The sequence below is a fragment of the Pithys albifrons genome, chromosome 3 (assembly GCF_047495875.1).
Source record: "Pithys albifrons albifrons isolate INPA30051 chromosome 3, PitAlb_v1, whole genome shotgun sequence".
Taxonomy (NCBI): domain Eukaryota; kingdom Metazoa; phylum Chordata; class Aves; order Passeriformes; family Thamnophilidae; genus Pithys; species Pithys albifrons.
This window is the reverse complement of record NC_092460.1, coordinates 63,129,019-63,148,662: the sequence shown is the minus strand read 5'-3', so window position 1 is coordinate 63,148,662 and position 19,644 is coordinate 63,129,019. Positions and strand designations below refer to the sequence as shown.

Here is a 19,644-nt window from a genome sequence, read left to right as displayed (position 1 = left end):
ACCATGGCTTCTGTTTGCAGGTAAGCAAAAGATAACTGAAAAGAAACATGCTGGTTTTCCTTATCTCAACTGAGTAGTCCTATCAACAGCTTCTGCAGTGCTACAACACAAACACTGGGTGAGAGGATTAATGCACTGGAAAATGTATGAACGTACAGACAGCACATGAACCAGCTCAAGCTTCAATGCAATGAGAACAGTTATAAATGGATGAATGAATGTTTGAATGAAAAAAGAGGAAGATCACATACACACATTCCCCTCTGTGGCAGAGTCACTGCAACCTTAAGAACCTCCAGACAGACATATGTAGCATTTTTAGTGGATGAATGATCAGTGCTGTACCCTGCACTGAGGGAACAAGCAGAGTTAAAACCTCACACCCACAATTAAGAGTGTGAAAAAATGACATTTATTTATTTCTCTCCTAACCAGAAGTCCAAGCTATTTCCTCAAAATTAAAATCTCACTTCCCAAATGCCTCTTACCATCTGTCAAACAGTTTTAGCTGTTCTCAAGAGGCTTCTTAAGCTACTTCTGCAACAGATTTTCTTCTTGTAGAGTACAGATGGAATAAAACACTGTTTTATAACAAATACAGCAAAATACTGAACCGGATTTCAACTGTGTACAATTCAGAACCAATTATGCTGAATAAAACACTTCTAACATATCTGCTGCTAATCAGTGGCCTATTATGAGCACTGTTTCCCAAACTTCACTTGATCCATTTATGGGATTCAACACTGCACACAGGCCTTTTTTCTAAAAGTCAGTGTCAGTCGTCAAAACATCCATCAAATCTCTCTACTACAGTATGACATTACAAAAATGAGACAAATCACCGGAAAAGCAACTTGTTGTTCCCACCAGCTGGCCAAATGTGTGTTCTAAGATAGATACACAGAGCTGCTTCTACTGTGCTTAAATTGATGGAGTTTCTTAGGCGGAGAAACCACATCCTTTATCAGAAGCTAATTTATAAAAACATCCTCAAAACTATGCAGATTCTTCAAGTCCAGGGCTCCAATTAGTCCAAGAGGCAGCAACAACATATTCCCTCAACTAATTATCAAAACCATGAAGTAAGTATTAATTGTTCAAAGTCATTAACTTATTTTTTTCTACTTTCTGGTTACAATTAAACCTTCTAAGATCTAGAAAACTTGCAAAAGTCACACTTGTCTCAGTATTTACTCACACATTCTCAACAGATGCAAGAGCTTTACAAACCCTTTACACTGCTCCATCTTTAAACTCAGAGGATGACTCTCCACTCTACACTAGTGGGAGAGCCGTAGGCAGCAGATGGGAGGCAGGAAACTATTGACAGCCTGAAGCTAAACAGAGAGGTTTTCAACTTAACCCAAACCACAAAGGAACAGCAAAAGAAATCTCTCAGGCAAAATCCAGAAGCAGTCCTCTAAAATGAATCAAAGCCTTTGGAAAAAAAACATTTTTTGTTGCTGTGGGGCTTTTTGTTGGGTTGTTTTTTAAAAAAACAAAAACCACAAACCAAACCACCAAGACTGCCTTTCACCTCTTCTATCTTAAAGGATATTTTTGGATTATAGTATCATCAACTACCTGTTATAATAAAAGTTAATACTAAATATTGTTTAACAAAACAGAAAAGAATAATGAATTCAACACCATTATGACCACATCAGAATAAGGAGGAAAAAAACAGTAAGACAGTTCACTCAGGAAAGAACCTAAAGAATCATTTGACATTAAGAAGTACTACTTTTTACTTCCTCACCAATTCACTGAAACAGCCTAGGTGAAGAACTTCGCTGCTTCACTTCCTGTAAAAACAGTGACTGTACAAATACCTGCCTCAAAAAGCTTTCTGCTGCGGCTCCTCTCCAACAGTACATCTGCTGTAGAAGCAAGACCTTCATTAACAGGATACTGTGCTATAAACCACAATTTACCCAACCAAGATGTCCACATTACAATTTGGGGAATAGGACCCTCAACTTCTGTGTTTGTACTACTTCTATCACAGTGCACGGGCGGTCCCGTGGTGTAATCGTGAGCACTCCGGACTCTGATCACAAGGTCGTGAGTTCGAGTCTCAGTGGAGACCGTACCGGGCAGTTAAATGCCTCCCTGCCATCCGATCCCGTCAGATCTTGGATGCTCAGCAGGGTCAGCCCCGGTTAGTACCTGGGGCTGTGACAGTCCTGAGGACTTCACTGTCACTGTCCAAGCTCGCTCGGCCGTGGCAGATGGACCTTGGGACTTAAACGGTGGGGCCAGTTCTGCGCACGCTGTGCCTCACCTAAAAAATCCACTGCGCAGCCTCGAAGGGCACACCCCCACATGGGTAAAGCCCTTCCCAAATCTTCATTCGCGAAATTTGGCCATACACACACATCACAGTGCACAGACTGAAGCAAACCCCACACCTGTAGGTACTAAGATTATGTTATCACTATTTCTTCACAAGGTCTTCTGTCTTCCTTCATAATCCTCCATTTTGTTCAACAATGAAAGTTGTTTTCTGTTTAATTATAAATTTGAGTAATGCAGAGCTTGATGCATGTTCATTAAAAAGAAGCCAAACTAAAACAAACCACATTGCTTCACCCACTGGAAAGTTTTATGTGTATGACATCATGTAGTCTCTCCAAAAAAATTCATTTCTGTTCTGAAACAGAAGATCAAGAGAAAAAACCCTTAGAAAATTCTCTGGCATGCTTCAGGGAACAGAATTTGTGGGAAATGCAGGGGAGGGGACGTGGTAAAACAGTAATCAGTGAAGAGATGAACGCCTAATAACTGACTTGACACAGTTCATTAAAACTTGGCTGAGTGCTCTATGCAAAGACTTACTGGATGGAGAGGAGGCTGGAACGCAGCTTCACAGAATACAAAGTATGCATTTTCTTGTACTAGGTAATTGCACAACCATTTCTTTGAAAGACTAACAGCAGACAAAAGAAAATGTATAACTGCTACATCACCTCAGACCCTTTTTGATCACTGCAATAGAATTTTAAAAACGGCAACCTAAAAATGAGCAGCCTTCAATAAACTTCCTTCACCCAAAAACTGCTTTTCAATAATTTTTGCATTTTATTCCCCTCTTGAGCAAAACTGAGATTATACAGCAAGCACTATTAAAAGAACAGAAGTCTGACTTTCTGTCCCAATTCAGTTCCCTGCAGAAAATGCACAAGTCCAACATTTTTTCCTGCAAATCAGAAAATTCCTCCTGATGTTGGAAAAGCTAACAAACTTTAACAAGCATTTATAGAACAGAGTTTGGAGTGTCCCAGAAGTTTACATATGTGGCAGAAATATGAGCTCGATGGCCCTTGACAGAAAAGTCAGTTTTTAACTAATTTGACAGAGCAGCTTGCTTAAAAGGAGGTCTTTCCCTGCCCCATGAGTAAAGGAGAAAAAAAAAAATCTATTCAATGCTAGGTCTAAGCTGTATCAAACTCGACAAACTCAATTTACTTAAACATGACTTTTAGGGTCTTTTCCAAGCTAAATGATTTTATGATCTTTGTAACTCTACAACAATTAAAAAAAAAAAGGAAGCAGAGAGCCCACAAGAGACCACAATCACACACCTCTCTTTTCCCAACTCGTTTCACTTCTCAAGCAGGCATACTAAATCAGCATCTGGAAAGGAGGGCTCTATGGCCAAGTTTCAGAAAGTTGTATAATTACAAAAAAAATACTTCAAAGCTCAGGAGTTTTGATTAAAAAGCAGTAAATGACTAAAACACTTCAGAAGTTTGCAAGGAACACTAAAAACAGCACACAGAAAATTTCATCAGTCTCCTCTACAGCTACTTGATAGCAGGCAAGAAATGCAATTATATTCTTCTCCTTTGTTCCCCATCGTTTCAAAGCAGAATTGTATCAACTCTCAATTCTCACTTGCTGAAGAACAGCTCTGACAAAGACAAGTGGAAAACACCACTTCATACACTACTGTCCATCATGTTCACTGCCGAGGTACAACTACGCATCAAATCTTGTCTCTTTAAAACTTTGAAAATAAGTTGATAATTAACAAGCATTGGCAGGGCCTCAAATGCATTAAAACTTAACGGATCAAACAGATTTCTATTTCTTATGATTAAGTTGAAATTATTGACGTTATGAGAACAGCCAGACGAAAATCAGCTGCTTTTAACAGGTTTCCTGTCCTCAGTCCCAAACCCCCTGTTTTGTTTCGACAGTAGCAGCATGAAATTGGTTAGAAACATCTTCAGCGATACACTGAACTAAAGGCTTTTCTCTTTCAGAAGAGGAATTCTATGGTGCTTTGCTATAAGACACAATTTATTAAGACTTCTATTTCAAACAAACGTCTGAAGCTCCTCGGAGCGATCAGCGGGCACGGTAAGCAAAAAGGCTTAGCCAGGAGGGGAAGGCACTCTTTGGGAAGTGAGCCCTTTGTCAGGCCTGCTGATGGGCACAAAGCGCGGCTGGCAGCAGCGAGGGACCAGGGACACTGACAGGGGCTTCGGCTCACTCCCTGCGGCACTGCCGCATGGGATTATTTCCCCAGTGCGAGGGGCAGGAGGCTGCCGACAGCCCAAGGAGCTCAATTTTACCTGCATTCGGTGCCTAACGCGGCCGGTTTGCCCCCGCGGATCGCGGACCCCGGTGGACTCGGGCGGGGTGCGAGCGCGGCCGGCGGGAGCAGCCGGAGAGTGGCGAGGCGGCCCCGCATCCCCGGCCGAGCTGCGCCGCCCCACCGGGGCAAGCTGCGGTCCGGCTGGGCACCGAGCTGCCGGACCCCGCTCAGCGTCTCCCGCGGGACCCGGCCCGGCCGGCAGCATCCTGCCCGGGGGCAGCGCCAGGCCCGGCGCTGCCGGAGCCCCCGAGGGCTCCCGGAGCCCCCTCCAGCCCCGCAGCGGGGGCGACACACCGGCCACCAGCCCCGGCCACCGCCGACAGCGCAGCGCCGGCACGGACCTGGGTGGCATCACGACACACCGCCAGCTGATTCCCGTCCGCAGCCGCTGTCGCTGCGGCGCTGCCCCGAACCCCTCGCTGCTCTCACCTCTGCCCGCAGCCGGGTCCTGCGGGAGGCGCGGAGGCGCACCCAGCTGGTGCGGGAGGGCGGCAGCCGGGACCCCTCCCCGCCGCGGGCTCCGCCTGCCCCGCGCGGCACCAACCGCTCCTGCCGCCGTCCCGCTCCCGTCCCGCTGCCACTCCCCCCCCCCCCCCCCCGCGCGGCACCGCCCGGTCGCCGCTTGATCCGCTCATCCGCCGCGGCGGGAGCGCGCGCGCGCAGGCGCGGGCTCAGCGGCCCCGCCCCGCGGGCGGTGAAGGGGCGCTAGGCGGGTGCGGGACGCGGCCTCGATGCGGGGGGCGATCTCGCCGCGCTGGGCGTTCCCCTGGGAGCGGCGAGCAGCGGAGTACGGGCCGTATAAGGGATAACTTGGGCAGCCGAAAGGGAGTAACAATGGAAATAACACGCCGTCTGAAGGATGCCCGTAAATCAGCGAGAGATGCGGTCTCGGAGGAACATCCCAACAGGAACCCCGCATTGCTTTTTTTTTTCTTCTTTCCATCCCAATATCTGACTTCTCAGATTGACAGAGTCGATTAGGTTGGAAAGGACCTCTGAGAGCATCCAGTCCAAACTGCGACCTATCACCATGTCAACTAGACCATGGCACTAAGTGCCACATCCAGTGTTTCCTTAAACATCTCCAAAGACGGAGTCTCCACCACCTCCGTGGACAGCCCATTCCAATGTCTAATGACCCTTCCTGTGAAAAAATTCTTCCTGATACCCAACCTAAACCTTCCCTGGTGCAGTTTAAGACTGTACTGTTGCTAGTTGGCCGGGAGAAGCGCCCGCCCCCCACCTGCCTACAACCTCCTTCCAGGTAGTTGTAAAGAGTGAGGTATAAGGTTTCCCCTTCAGCCTCCTATTCTCCCAGCAGTTCTAAACACATCCTTGGTAATAAAAACCACCCACCGTGAGCAACTTACGTCTGTTACTGTATTTAAAATACCATTAGTGTGTACCTCAGGTTTTCATCAGCTGTCTGTTGACAATACTGAAAACAGTTGTAAAATATGCATAACTTTTGGAAATGCTGAACATCTTCTGTCCACTTATTTCAAGGAAAAATACTGTCAGTACATTCAAGAGGTATCTGGCAACTTCAGCACTGACCTGCCAACTAATGACGCAGAAAAGTTGACACAGGATTAATGTTTCGAACTCCAAAAATAAGCCTTCTAGATCAATCTATTTTTCATAGAATTATCTGCTGTACCTCAATTATGTAGCAGTGTCACTAGGAGCCCATTATCGTGGGCTAATGTTCCACTCAGAATCTTTTATTTCTGTTCTTTGAATAATCAGAGTCAATTAAAAGGCTAAGTATTCTCTCCTCAATACTTTTTAGTACTACTGTAGAAAGATACATATATATGCCTGTCTGCAGAAGATTGCTTTGACTTCTCAGCAATGAGGTTTAAAATGTTGAATAATTACAGAGAACAATTTTGTTTTCATCATAAGATAAAAAATTTCATTGTACAAAGCTTTTTATAATGAAACAATACTTCTCCCCAAAGGAGGGCCCTGGAATGAGATAATTCACAAGAGCTACTCAGAGAGGCTTTCTGACTGTCGAGCTTTAATTCACAAGGCTGATCTTGGTCTAGGGAATGGACTGAGTCGAGCTTTGAAAAGCAGTCCTGTGCATATGTGCAGTGGGTGACACATTTTTGTCTTGCCTGGTGACAGAGCCATGCTTTAAAAGCTATTTTCAAGCACACCATATTTCACACTTTCACACTTTGAAAGTTCCATAAAAAAACATGGAGTTCTTCAAGTGAAGCTAAGCAACCATGGAGAGGGTCACAGTTTCAGATGTACCAAGTATGTGATACCAGGTTGTTGTGTGCAGCTGGGGATTGGATCTCTGAGTATGTCAGATGAATCCACATGTTATAGTTACAAGCCAGGAGAGAGAGCTATAGCGATGAATATTCATACCATTACATCATCTGAAGGGCGGTCCCAGGGTGTAATAGAGAGCACTCTGGACTCTGAATCCCAAGGACCTGAGTTCCAGTCTCAGTGGGGACCATCCCCTGGCAGTTCAAGCCTCCCTGCTATCCAATCCCATCAGATCTCGGATGCTCAGCAGGGTCAGCCTCAGTCAGTACCGGGTGCTGTGACAGTCCCGAGGACTTCACTGTCACTGTCCAAGCTCGCTCGGCTATGGCAAATGGACCTTAGGACTTAAAAGGTGGGGCCAGTTCTGCGCGCACTGAACCTCACCTAAAAAATCCACTGTGCAGGCTGGAAGGGCACACCCACATGGGGAGAGCCCTTCCCAAATCTTCATTTGCGAAGTCTGGCCATCCTGTGAAGGGGCCGATCCGCCCAGCCAGCATGGAGAGTTTGAGAGAGTGTTTACCATGGGGTTGGACTTGCTCCGGGGTCCCTTCATCACCAGTAACCACCATTCCTGCCTCGCCGGGACACCAGCAAAGCCGGAAGCCACTGCCTCACAGTGCCGTGCTGGGATTGAAGCAGCCCTGGGCTACTGGCACCACTCACCCTCCATCGCGGCCAGGGACAGAATGAGAGTGAACTGATTGCTGCCACCGCGGCAGCCCATGTAGGGAACTCCAGACATGTGTCCACACCACTGTTGCACGGACCCCGCTCATGCCCCACGAATCGCTGCTCACCCTGCTCGCCTGTGCCGGGATGGCCCCTGCGGCCGCTCTGCAGCCAACTAAGCCAAGCCAAGCCAGACCAGGCCAACACACCATGTGGGAGGCAATGTGTGGTAAGGAACAAAGAAACTCAGAACGAATACCACCACTATGGCTGATCTAAACCTGACTGGGTGGCGTGGAGTAGTCAGTTGAATAGTGTAGCTCCTTGTGAGCAACACAGTTTTCTCGGATTTTTGCTTTTGCCCCTGTTCTCCCATTGTTTCTTTTGTTTAGTTGGGCGGATGGAAATGGTTGGCAGGGAGGACCCCTCACCATTCTCTTTCCCCTTTGTTCCTGGGGGACCATGTGACATGGTGAATCCCCTCTTATTTTTTATTTGTAAGCTATTTCCTTTGTATCTTTGTGGTGCTGCTGTTTTCCCTATCATAAATTGTTATTTTTTCACTTACACCTCCTCACATTTTTATCTCTCTATATTAGGGGTGAGAGTTCATTTTATTGGAATTCCCACCCCAATATCTGTCTTTAAACCAAGGCACCACACTATGCTTTTTGCTTCTCTTGGAGGTCACCAGTAAACTCTTGTTACTTACTCCTTGGAGTGCCTTCATAGCTCACAGGGTTCTTAAGTTCCTGTCTGTGACAGAAGGGGAGGCTGGCAGCACACCAAAAAAGCAACAGTTTATGGACAGGCTCAGGCGTCTGCTCACATTGCTTATACACACATCATACACATGCCGATGTTTTCATAGGTTGCAAAAAATTGAATTATGCCGCAGATAGTTTGCATTGAAGGACCTCATATCGGGAAAATGGGGGGGAGATGAACACAAAGTATCATATTTTCAGATTTGAGAACACAGAGAACTGATCAGTATTGGGAGTTTGTACCTCACCTGTCAGGTGGGAGGAACACTCAACTATCATCACAAATACATAGAATCATAGAATGATTTGGGTTGGAAGGGACCTTAAAGACCTTGTAGCTCCAACCCCCCTGTCATGGGCAGGATGATCGTCCACTAGACCAAACTGTTCAAAGCCCAAACCAACCTGGCCTTGAACACTTCCACAGATGGGACATCCACAGCTTCTCTGGGCAACCTGTTCCAGTACCTCACTATCCTCATAGTAAAGAATTTCTTCCTAGTATTTAATCTGAATTTCTCCTGTTTCAGTTTGAAGCTATTACTCCTTGTCCTACAATTACAGTCATAGAATGGTTTGGATAGAAAGGGACCTTTAAAGGTCATGTAGTCCAACCATTCCTTCAAAGTGCAGGGATATATTCACTTAGGTTGCTCAGAGCCCCGTCCAACCCAGCCTTGACTGTTTCCAAAGATAAGACATCAATCTCCTCTCTAGAGAACCTGTTCCAGTGTTTTACCACCCTTCACTATAAGAAATTTCTTCTTTACATCTAGTCTGGATCTGCCCTCTTTCTCTTTGAAGCCATTCCCCTTGTCCCCTTTAGGTACTGGGAGGTGCTATAAGATCACCCTGAAGCCTTCTTCTCTCCAGGTTGAACAGCCTCAACTCTCTCAGCTTGTCATCAGAGGAGAGATGCTCCATCCCTCTGGTCATCTTGATAACCTTCCTCTGGACTTGCTTCAGCAGCTCCACATTCTTATGTTGGGGATCCCAGAGTCAGATGTTCTGGACTAGGGAAAGCATTTGCAGGTGTCTGTGACCAGCTATAAATCAGCAGGAAGCCCACTGGGAAAGAATGATCTGTTTTTTTCCTGTAGGAACACCACAATTACCAATCCTGTTAGTACGAGGATCAGAGAAAGGATATGAAAACTGCTTCATGAAAGGGGAGAAGCTCTGTTCCATCTTTGACATAGGTTTTTAATTAGGGTGTATTTCCAACACATTTAAACAGCAGGGATTCAAGTAACTTAAAGGTGGACCTGATGTTTGAGGTTGTCAGGGAACAGTCAAAATGGGATTGTTCCCTGTGGGAAAGGCGAGCTAGGAGCCATAAAGGGTAACAATAGCTGCCCATACTGTCAGGGCAGGACCTCACCCTCCAGGACCCGCTCTCACAGCAGTTGAGCCAGATAGACCTAGAGACAGAAGTCACATTCAGCCAAGAGTCCAAATCACAAGGCAATATCATAAAGAAGAGAGAGATCCAAGGTGGAAGCCAGAAGCAGCACCCCTCAGTCATAGTTAGGATGAGGTCCAGCAACCACCAAGACAGTGAGACCAACCTGATGTCAAACCAGGAAGTCAGCCCACAGACTGAGGCTTGGATCAAGAATTACCATGGCACAGACTTACTACTCATCTAACATAGCTTAGGTAAGGACTGAAGGCCCAAGGCTCAACTTAAATAGAACTCCTGGGCCTATAGGTGAAAGTAGGAGCTGCAGATTAGGCTGCTCATAGACATTACGGGCTATTAGTACACTCAGGATCACAAAGAATTCACCTACTTCCTTTTTTCCTTACAGAATAAAATTTGCAAGAACATATTGAACTAAGCCTTTCACATCAGCTACCTACAGCTGCTCTCTTCTGACTCAGCTCTTGCAAAAGGAGGAGTGAAATGGTGAGCAGGAGAGCTGTGTGCTAGACGTAAGGCTCAGGTGTAGGCAATAACAACTTCCACCTGGAGTGTGGGAGCTTCTGACAGTGCTGCCATCTCATAGTTAGTTCCTAAGTTCTTCTGTGTTTGTTCCAAAGTTCATCTGTACTTTGGAGTTGAAGATGAACAACAACAAAAAAACCCCACAGTGTTTTGTTTTGTGGTTGCACATATCTTTGATTATGATATGCACATGATTAGGGCTGGTAGATGCTATAAGAACAGAAACAAGCTCTGTTCAGAGAGAAGATAAGAAAATTCACATTATTGTCAGATAACATACTTGCAGAGTCACTAGAGCAATACGCATTGTAATCCTGCTGGGTATTATCATATAATCTAGTGGTAACACCACATGGGGTTTTACTGGTAAAGGAAAACAGAGAAAAACTAAAAGCAACAGCAGAGTCTAAAGTAAAGTGAGAATTCTGCAGTCCTGACATGGGAGACTTCTGCACACACTTGCTTTATTTTATGGTTTCTCTGAAGTGGACAGTAGTTTCCTGCTCCATCTGTAGGCACAGAGAGCCCTGATAATTAGGGAAAAATATAACAAAACCAGAAATGAACTATAAATATTGTATTAAAAACATTAAGAGGAAAGATATAGCAGTTTTGTATTTTCAGGGAAGCTGTCCTTTCCTTGCTTTTCCTGGAAGTTTTGGCTTTCAACACCTGTCAAAGCAGGTTTTTTTGACAAAGGTTTTTGTTCTCACTTGAAAAAAACCCAACATTTTTAGTAAAAGTTAAAATTGAGATCTTAGTTCTAATTAACAAAACTTGGTTTTAATTAAAAAGCTGCTGGGTTAGGGCAGAATAACAAAAGACTTCTTAGGTAAATGCTCATCTAAAGTGGTTTTAGCCTGTTCTGATGGAAAGAAGCATAGTTTCATGTCCCTCTGTGGGAGCCCCTCAGTGCTGCTCACACTGCCTTCAGCTCTGCACTGCTGAGCGTTTCTGGCTTCTCTGCATACCATTGTGTTTTGGAGAAATTATATGCATTCTGACATTACTGAAATTAGACTTTTAATTAAAATTAGAGAGGATTATTATTTGGTGGTAAATACATTGTTATAGCAGCCAGGACCAGCTTATCACTGTGTATTCTACACCTTCTATATCATTTCTCATGAACTGTTAATAATGGATCATTTGCAGTTGTTGCCCAGGACACACCTGACACCTCAGGCTACAAGCTGGGTGTTCAAGGACCCCATGAGACAGGGAAATGTTCCTGTCTTCACACCAGTGACTCAGGCTCATATCTGCTAATAGGCCATCAAAGACTCAAAAAGTATCCCATGACTCACAGAGTTAGATCACCCATTGCGAAACTCCCTGACCTGGGGGAGGTACTGGACATTCCCATCTGAACCTGAGCATATGTAATATTTGGGTTTGGGGACTTCGGGTACCACTCGTCAGATCCAGAGGAGGACCAGAACGTTGACAAGACTGCGAGTGCCACTCTTGACCAGACTGCCACCATCATCCTCACCAACAGGTTTTCTTTTCCTTTACTTTGTACTCAGGGGGACCACATGGCATTCAGCACAGGGGCTAACGAACACCACTCTGTTTATGACCCAGGGTTATAGGTTATACATCTGTTCTTTTGTGGTTAAAATAATTTTTTTCCTCTGTATCATTGTATTTATTGTAATCTTTTCAGTATATTGTAACTCTGACTTGTAATCTCTTTTGAGTTGTCCCACTGGTTTACCTTTAAACCAGCACAACATGGTATTAAACAATGCTTAGTAGTAGCCTTTTTATCATGTGGTGTGGTAATGCACAGCTGTTTAGATGTAATATTTTGAAGCTCTAACACTACTGACATTGCTAATTATTTGAGTCTCTAATTTGAAGTCAGCATGTTTATGCTAATTAAAAATGAGATGACAATATTTCCACTTTGATTCTAAAAGTTGTGTGGCAGGTGTCTGAAGTAGTCTTAATTTACAGTATAGCAATTCTCATTGTCTTTTGTTTCTTCACAGTTATTAATGCTATCCTTATGAAATTACTTCTGTTGCAGTAATCCATCACTTACTCCAGTCATTCATAGGACTAACATAAAAAAAAATCAAACTTAGTTTTCCAGATCACATTTTTATTTTATAAGATGTAGAACTACTCATTCTGTCACAGACACTGGCACTACAGAATGTTCCTCCTTCCTTTAGATCTAAGCTTGTCTCTATGAGATATATTGGTCCTGATCTTCTGCATTATATTTAGTTATTTAGGACACGATGTTACAGGATTTTTAATTCAACTCAGGCATTTTTCAAGTACAAGCATATTTTTATTCTGTTGCATCACCAGTTCAAGTATTCTTAGCCCTGATCTGGTTTATCATTTTTGCACTTTTCAGTATGCTTTTGTCTGATAAGTCCTCTTTAAATATCTGCTTTGTCAGCTCCTTTTCTGTCTTGAAGAAGCTCTTTTCCCCATGTTTCTCTTTTCAGCCTCCAACTTCCATGTTGACAGGTTCACATTTCTCATGTATAGAGAACTGAGCTTGATAAGATTATATTCAGCTGTATCAGTAGGATTTTAATCCAATAATCCTGCTGAGAGGTACTTCTTTCAGCAAGGAGACCTAATGCACCTGTTTCACCTGCCACTTACCTTGCACATCTTTGCAGTCAGTTTTCTTAGAACTCTTTGTATTAGTGTTTGGTATTGTGAGGAAATATAAATAGAAAACAAAAATGTGTCCACTCTGGCACTAAAAGATAAATGTACATGAAGGATGTAAAACATTCACATATCATACAGAATGTCGATTCTTTTTGCCTGCCTGTGGGAAGCTGTAACTGAATTCCATATTTTGCTTTGCTTGCAGACATGGCTTTTGTTTTCCCTATTAAACTGTCTTTATGTCAGCCCACAAGTTTTCTCATTTTTACCTTTCAGATTCTCTCCCCATCCCACAAATGAGGAGTGGGTGAGGGAGGAGCTGCATGGGACTAAGATGCTGGCTGGGGCTAACCCATTGGCACAATTCCTTTACCACATGTCTTTTTCAGGAAGGAAGAAAGACATGCACACATCAAAGTCAGGATGCTCCAGGCTGAACCTTCTTTTCCAGAATTTTTGGCTGACATGCTGTGTTTTCCTCAGTGTACAAAATGGGAGAAAATATATTCAAAGTTATAAGCCTGCCTTTCAAAATGATAACCTACTTGTGGATGGAGGAAGGGACCTTCATAGTTGTGAGGTTTCTTTCTGGTCCCTTGTCAAGTCACTGGGCAGTATCTACTGGTCCCTCTATAAGAGGCTTTTTATCAAGTCTCCTTTTCTGAGTCCTTTTGTTCCCTTGATGATTCTTTCACCCTTTTCTTTTTCAATAACTGTCTACTATATTAAATGCAATACCATTCCATAGCGTAAATTTGGAAAAAGGAAGTTTATTTAATTCAGAATGAGTGTCCAGGCCCTCCCTTTTCTCAGACCTATTTTCAGTTGTTGCCTAAGCAAGACCATTCGGCTAAGACATGATAGCTATGAATACAGCCCCCTTGTGACTAGCTGTTGAGATCAGTGCTTCAGCTGAAGCAGCAACTGCAATTGGTCCTTAGCAGACTGCAAATTAAAGCTGGTGTATTGCTGTAAGCCTCCCTCCTGACCCTTGATTGCCAGCTTGATTAATGTATGTAGGTTTCATGTCTTTGTATTGTGTGTCCTTAACGCATAAGCCACAAAGCATATTCTATTCCCAGGCCTCATCTTAACCTTAAGCAAGTGTCAACCATGTATCAGTTCCTTCATTTTCTTGGCATATAGCTAAGTTCACTTACCTTATAAATGGTTGTTCTCTGGCACATCATTACTGAAAAAAACCCATATATTCACTGTTCAGGGTGGTTATATAGTCAGTGCTTGGGGGATTTTGTCAAAGTCTACTGTCACAGTTGTTTTCCTCTCACAGACGAATATGCATTAGTTCAGTGTAAAATGCAGGCATCTCTCAGAGTGTTATTAATGTTTTTATTAAGCAGTAGGGCAATTAAATCAAGACTCCATCCACCTCTGCAAATGTCTGTTGTGATTACAAGATCTCCAGCGTGTCAGAAGCTTATGAAATAGTTTCTAATCAGGGAAAGGCAACTCAGGCAATTTTTACTATTTCAAGTCTTGTACCACACAGCTCCTGTATTATCTGACACTTTGTTTATGTCATAAGAAAGCCTCATGCAGAGAAAACTATGTAAAAGCAATGCATCCCATGTGTTTTAGGTCTATTTTTCATTCTTTATCATGTTTTTGTTACCTTCTTAATATGTTAAAGGCCAGTGTCTCACATCTGGACCTTAACAGGCTGATCTTGATGTGCTGAGAGCTATGTTTATAACCATAAACATCACAAATGAAATATGATGTGTATGCTCACCATTGCCCCAGCTACAGAAGAATTTTTGTCATTCCTCTCTGCTTGTAACCTTGCTGTCTGCAAATCTAGTTGGAAGTTGCCTAAATGGCTCTGCATTTCTGTTTTCAAGAAATGTCTGAGCTGTCTTTTCCTTTTAGGTTTTATATTCATAGGTGCAGTTGCCATGAAACTTGTCCATGAGCAAGTGCCCAGGAGTCCTGAGCCCTTTATTTATTTGCAGAAGATAATATACGTTATCAAGGATGAAGAAAATTCTAGAGGCCTGTGCAATGGTTATCACAGTGGCCACCTTTGAAATGATGGAAGGGGAGAAGAAAACAAAGAATGAAAATGCACTTAGCCCACTTTCACTGCCTAGAAATAGCCCAGGCTAAGTTATCTGTGTGTAAGCCCTAGAAAATAACAAGTTAATGAGCAACAGCTGGCATTAATAAATCAGAACTAATCACGTTGAGTTTCCCCTTTTCTTCTGCCTGGGGAAGTTTCTGAATAGGAGGAAGTCAATGTGATATGTTTTAAATTTAGTAATACCTTAGTACATACAAAGGTGCAGTCTAAACACAACATCTGTAAAGTGGGAATATAAGCTACTCCTGATTTTAATTTTCTGGTTTGAAAGACAGAAAAGTTGCCAGTGACTCTAGTGGGTTTTAGAAAAGGGTTAAAGGTAATATAATAGTATCCTTAATTCCATGTACTCTATTGAAATAAATGTGAAAGTTCTATGGTAGTGATAGTTATGCTGCTTTTTTCTCTATTTTTGCTTGTGTAAAGTCCAACCAGTGAACAGTGTTTGTTTGCTGAAGGAACGCTCTTGCATAGTTCAAGTTGTCTTCAATAGGCATGAACACATAGGTCTGAAAAAACCACTGTAGTTGAACAGTTCATTATATTATTCTCCAGTGTGTATTTCTGACCTGATTCTGCACTTTTTATGCTACAGAAATGAACCCACCTCTTCCAAGTGAGCTGCACCAGTGGGAGTAGGTACAGATTCAAGTTTATTGCATTCTGAAACCTGAAAACCAGAATTTCAGGGGCTAATGTTTTTCATGAACGTTTTAACTTGGCAAGTAGCTCCATTAAATAATGCTTTTCATAACTGAAAATGAGTGAATCTGAACCTAAATGATTACTTCTAATAAATTGTAGCAATTCCAAATTCAATTCTGCCTTCTTAGGTAGGGTTCTAGTAAGTCAGTGGAGTGATCATTACAGTATAACCATGAGCAGGACTGAACTCACCTGCTTGCTCCCCCGTACCCCTCAGAAAAACACTGCTTGCTAGGACAATGTGTTTTGAGCTGCTGTGCTTCATACAAATGATACAGCTGTGAAGTCTAGGAAAAAAAACAACAAAACAACAGCAGAGGGAGGCATACAAATAGGCATAGGAGAAAAAACATGAAGGTGAGACCTGAAAGGAAATGAGATGAAAACAGAGAGAGTGCTGGACAGCAGGACAGTGAAGGACATGGCTGTACAAGTGTGAAGTGGGGAGAGTAACTGTGGATAAGTACACAGTCTGTGAACCTCTGCAAAACCAGCCCATTGCTAGGATTAATTAAAAAAGTGGGGGCAGGCAAATTTAAATTTCCTGGAATTGCATGGAGACAAGATAACTGGATTTGGGGTTTTTCTCTTGGTCCTGTTACAGATGAAACACTCTTAACCGAGGCAATTTTTACTTTATTTACTCCCAGTTAGCCTCAACTGCTGATCACTGATTCATATATTGGGTGGGGGAAAAGAGAGAACATAATTAAGCACTTTAAGAAACACCTTTCCTTCTTCAGGCTCTGCTTTGGCCCAACATCTCTCCTGCTGCCCTGCCAGTCCGCTGTTTTACTGCAGGTCACACACAGTCATCCCATGGGGAGGTAGTGGTTGATTGTGTGATGGCTGCTCTCTGTCACTCTTTCCTTCTCACTCCTTCCCCCCAGGCCTCCCTGGGGCTTCATGTTCCCAAACAGCATCTTCCATGATGTCCCCAGCTGTAACAAAGGTCTTAAATACCTTTTCCTTCTGGTAAATTCATGGTTTCCTATGGTACTGCAAAAACAGCTAGGCAGGCCATTGGTAGAATTGTTAATACACTAGTCATATACATGCCAAAAATATAAAAATAAAATGTTGCTTTTAAACAATTTTGAACTGTAGTTCACAATTGCTTGTGTACTGAACTTTCCTTGCTGGTGTCAACTGCAAATATAATGAATGGACTGTAGGATTAGTGTTTAAAGCTGCAGATGGCTCCTATAAGCACTCTTCCTTATCCTCTGTGCCTGGCAATGCATAAATCACTAGCTCCATCTGCCTGCTATTTCTTTCAGCATCTTGGGTGTTATAACTCATTAGGAGGTGGCAGGGAAACTCCTCCCAAACAGCAAGGGTTTTGCCAAAAAGCACAATATTTTTAGCCTTCAGGAAAACCCATGCCTCAGAATTTGCTAGAACTCTGTTGCAGGAAGAAATGCCTGCTTTATTTTGTACTTTTATCAAGGTAGAAGCCAGACTATTTGAAAACCTGGGATATCAGGCAGGTAATCCTCATTCCCTGTTTTTTAATGTGCTTTGCAGTGAGAGAGAGTGATAATGAGTTCATACTCTGTCAAATCTTGCCATCGTTCTGGTTGGCCTGGAGTCACTTGCAGTCACCCCTATGCTTGCCTACTTATTATAAATAACTTAGTCAGCAACAAAGAATTCACAGCTTTTTCTCTGTTGCTGGTAATAGGAAGCTGTTTTCATGCTGCTTTTTAAGTATTTTGGGCTTGGATTTCTGTAATCATGTCTAGAATAAATCACATTAAAAGCAGATTAGTTATGCTACATGTTGAGTTTTGTTCAAGGAAATTTTCACCAGTGGATGAGTAGGGGGGCAAGACACCAGATGAAAGAAATACTTAAAATTGTCTCAGCTACAGAGAGTGGGCTTTGTGGGATGATGTGGTCCGAGGGAGAAAAGGCTATAGGAAAACCATAGGGCAAACAGGAATGCTTGAGTTTTGTAGGAAAAAGACCTTGTAGATGAGAGGAAGACAACTGTAGCTGGAGCAAGGCTAAGCTCAGTGGCTGTGGGAGGCAGGGACTCTAAATTGCTGATTTGGTAAGGGCGGGCTTAAGTGAGAAGTCTCATTTCTACTGATGGGTGCAGCTTTTTTCCTAATTAAAAATATTTGAAAATTTTTAATGGTGATGACCTTGTTAACATGATTTGGAAACTGAATGAACGATTTCAGTGTCTGAATGTTCTTCTTAGCATCTATTACCTTTAAAAATATCCCTGTTTTGATCTCTGAAGGCACTTATTGTTTACCTACTATTGCTCACTGCTTATCCCTCGCACAGGTAAGTTCTCTGCACTGTGTTCAGGCAGGAGTTCTGATTCAAATGAATAATGGAACTGGGTGAGGACTGCATCTTGCCAGACACTGAAACAAACCAGCAAAGGCACCCTTCTCTTGACCATTTCCTTGATCTGACTGCATTGCTCAAACACTGATGTTCTTCTAATACCAGTTTTTGGGCATGTGTGGCATGCATGCATAAACCTGAGTGGTGTTGAGATTCCTGGGTGACTAAGGAGGAAGATCAATCAAACAGCTATAAAACAAGGATCTACTTACAGTCTTTTCACTCACAGAGAATGCATTTTTTTCTAACCTTGGTTTCCAGAATGATGGAAGCATTATCAGTGGATTCTCCAGAAGATGTCTTTTGCTGTTTTGAGCAATATCCAGTGAGATATTTGAAGCCTTATCCATATGCAGAATTAAATGACATTTTTAGAAATTGTTTAATTATACCAGTGCAGGCCAATATGTAGGTAGGCCTAAGTGGTTTTATGTTGATTTTTATCAAGCTGATTGTCCAAACGAGTAACTGATAAAATAATGTGGGTATATGCATAGGGGTGTTACATAGGCAAACCAATTTAAGTCATAGTTTAGCTGAAGTAATAGAGGTGTGTCTGCAAGCAAGATTCCAGTGTGTATTTCCTATCCTCACTTAAACATCATAAGAATTACCTATTTTAACTTTCCCAGGTTTTTTAGTTTTACATCTTTCCTGCATCTCCTTGCATTTTCTGCCTCCCCTTGCATATATACATTTTAAATTTTTTACAACACTGCTTTCTGACACTCCCTGAGAAAATCTATGATGTTCTTGTTTAGAATACCTTATGCACACCAAGGAATTGATTTCTTTGCAAACTCTTTTTGTAGCTTTTCCCGCCCAACTTTGTATGTGGCTTTATATCAGAAGAACCTATTCCTGTTAAAATGTAAAGCATCAAAGGATTCCAGCATTATATTCTTTTCTAGTTGTACAATGAAAATAAATTGTAATCTACAGCAGTAGCTAATAACAAGGAAAATATCCTGCCTAATGCCCAATGCATTTTAGTCAGGCTGAAGTTTATGGCAACTGCCGGATTGCTGCAAATGCACAAATAGAAATCAGTGGAGGCACATCTTTCACTTACTCTTCCAGGCTGTAGCTTGTCAATGAAATCACCTGAGGCCCTCATTCCCTGTCAGCACGTGCTTGACTTCCTTTATGTAGAAAATTCCCTAGAACTCAGTGATGTGCCAAAGGTAGATGATTCCATCTTTGGATACCCTGCAGAATGCATATTTAATTTTCCTTTTTTTCTGCAATTGTCTGGGAGGGAACAAGTCGTGGGCTGGATGGATTTTCACCTTTTCAAAAAAAGAATTTTGGATGGTTAGACAAAGGTTCTTTTTCATGATTCTGTGTATTATTCTAGGTATGAAATGCACAGAATGCAGAGTGAAACCTACTGTTTCCATTTATGTACTTGAAGAGTGAAATAATATGTAAAATCAAAGATACCTTAGCTACCTTTCTGCATTTTCATCTGCTCCTTTTTGTTTTACTGTTTCATAATGCAGGCAGCTATATATTGGGCCATAAATCGTTCTGTTTCTTCTTATGG

The 19,644-nt window shown here is 42.7% G+C and overlaps 1 protein-coding gene across 2 annotated transcripts in view; it reads right to left on the bottom strand.

The window, feature by feature from the left end:
* OSBPL8 (oxysterol binding protein like 8) overlaps positions 1-5,184 on the bottom strand; it is an 84,961-nt gene extending 79,777 nt beyond the window's left edge. For both annotated transcript variants that reach the window (XM_071552183.1, XM_071552184.1), the window contains exon 1: positions 5,036-5,184. The gene's annotated coding sequence lies outside the window, so the exon portion shown is untranslated. The remainder of the gene's footprint in view (positions 1-5,035) is intronic.
* Positions 5,185-19,644: the final 14,460 nt, after the last annotated feature.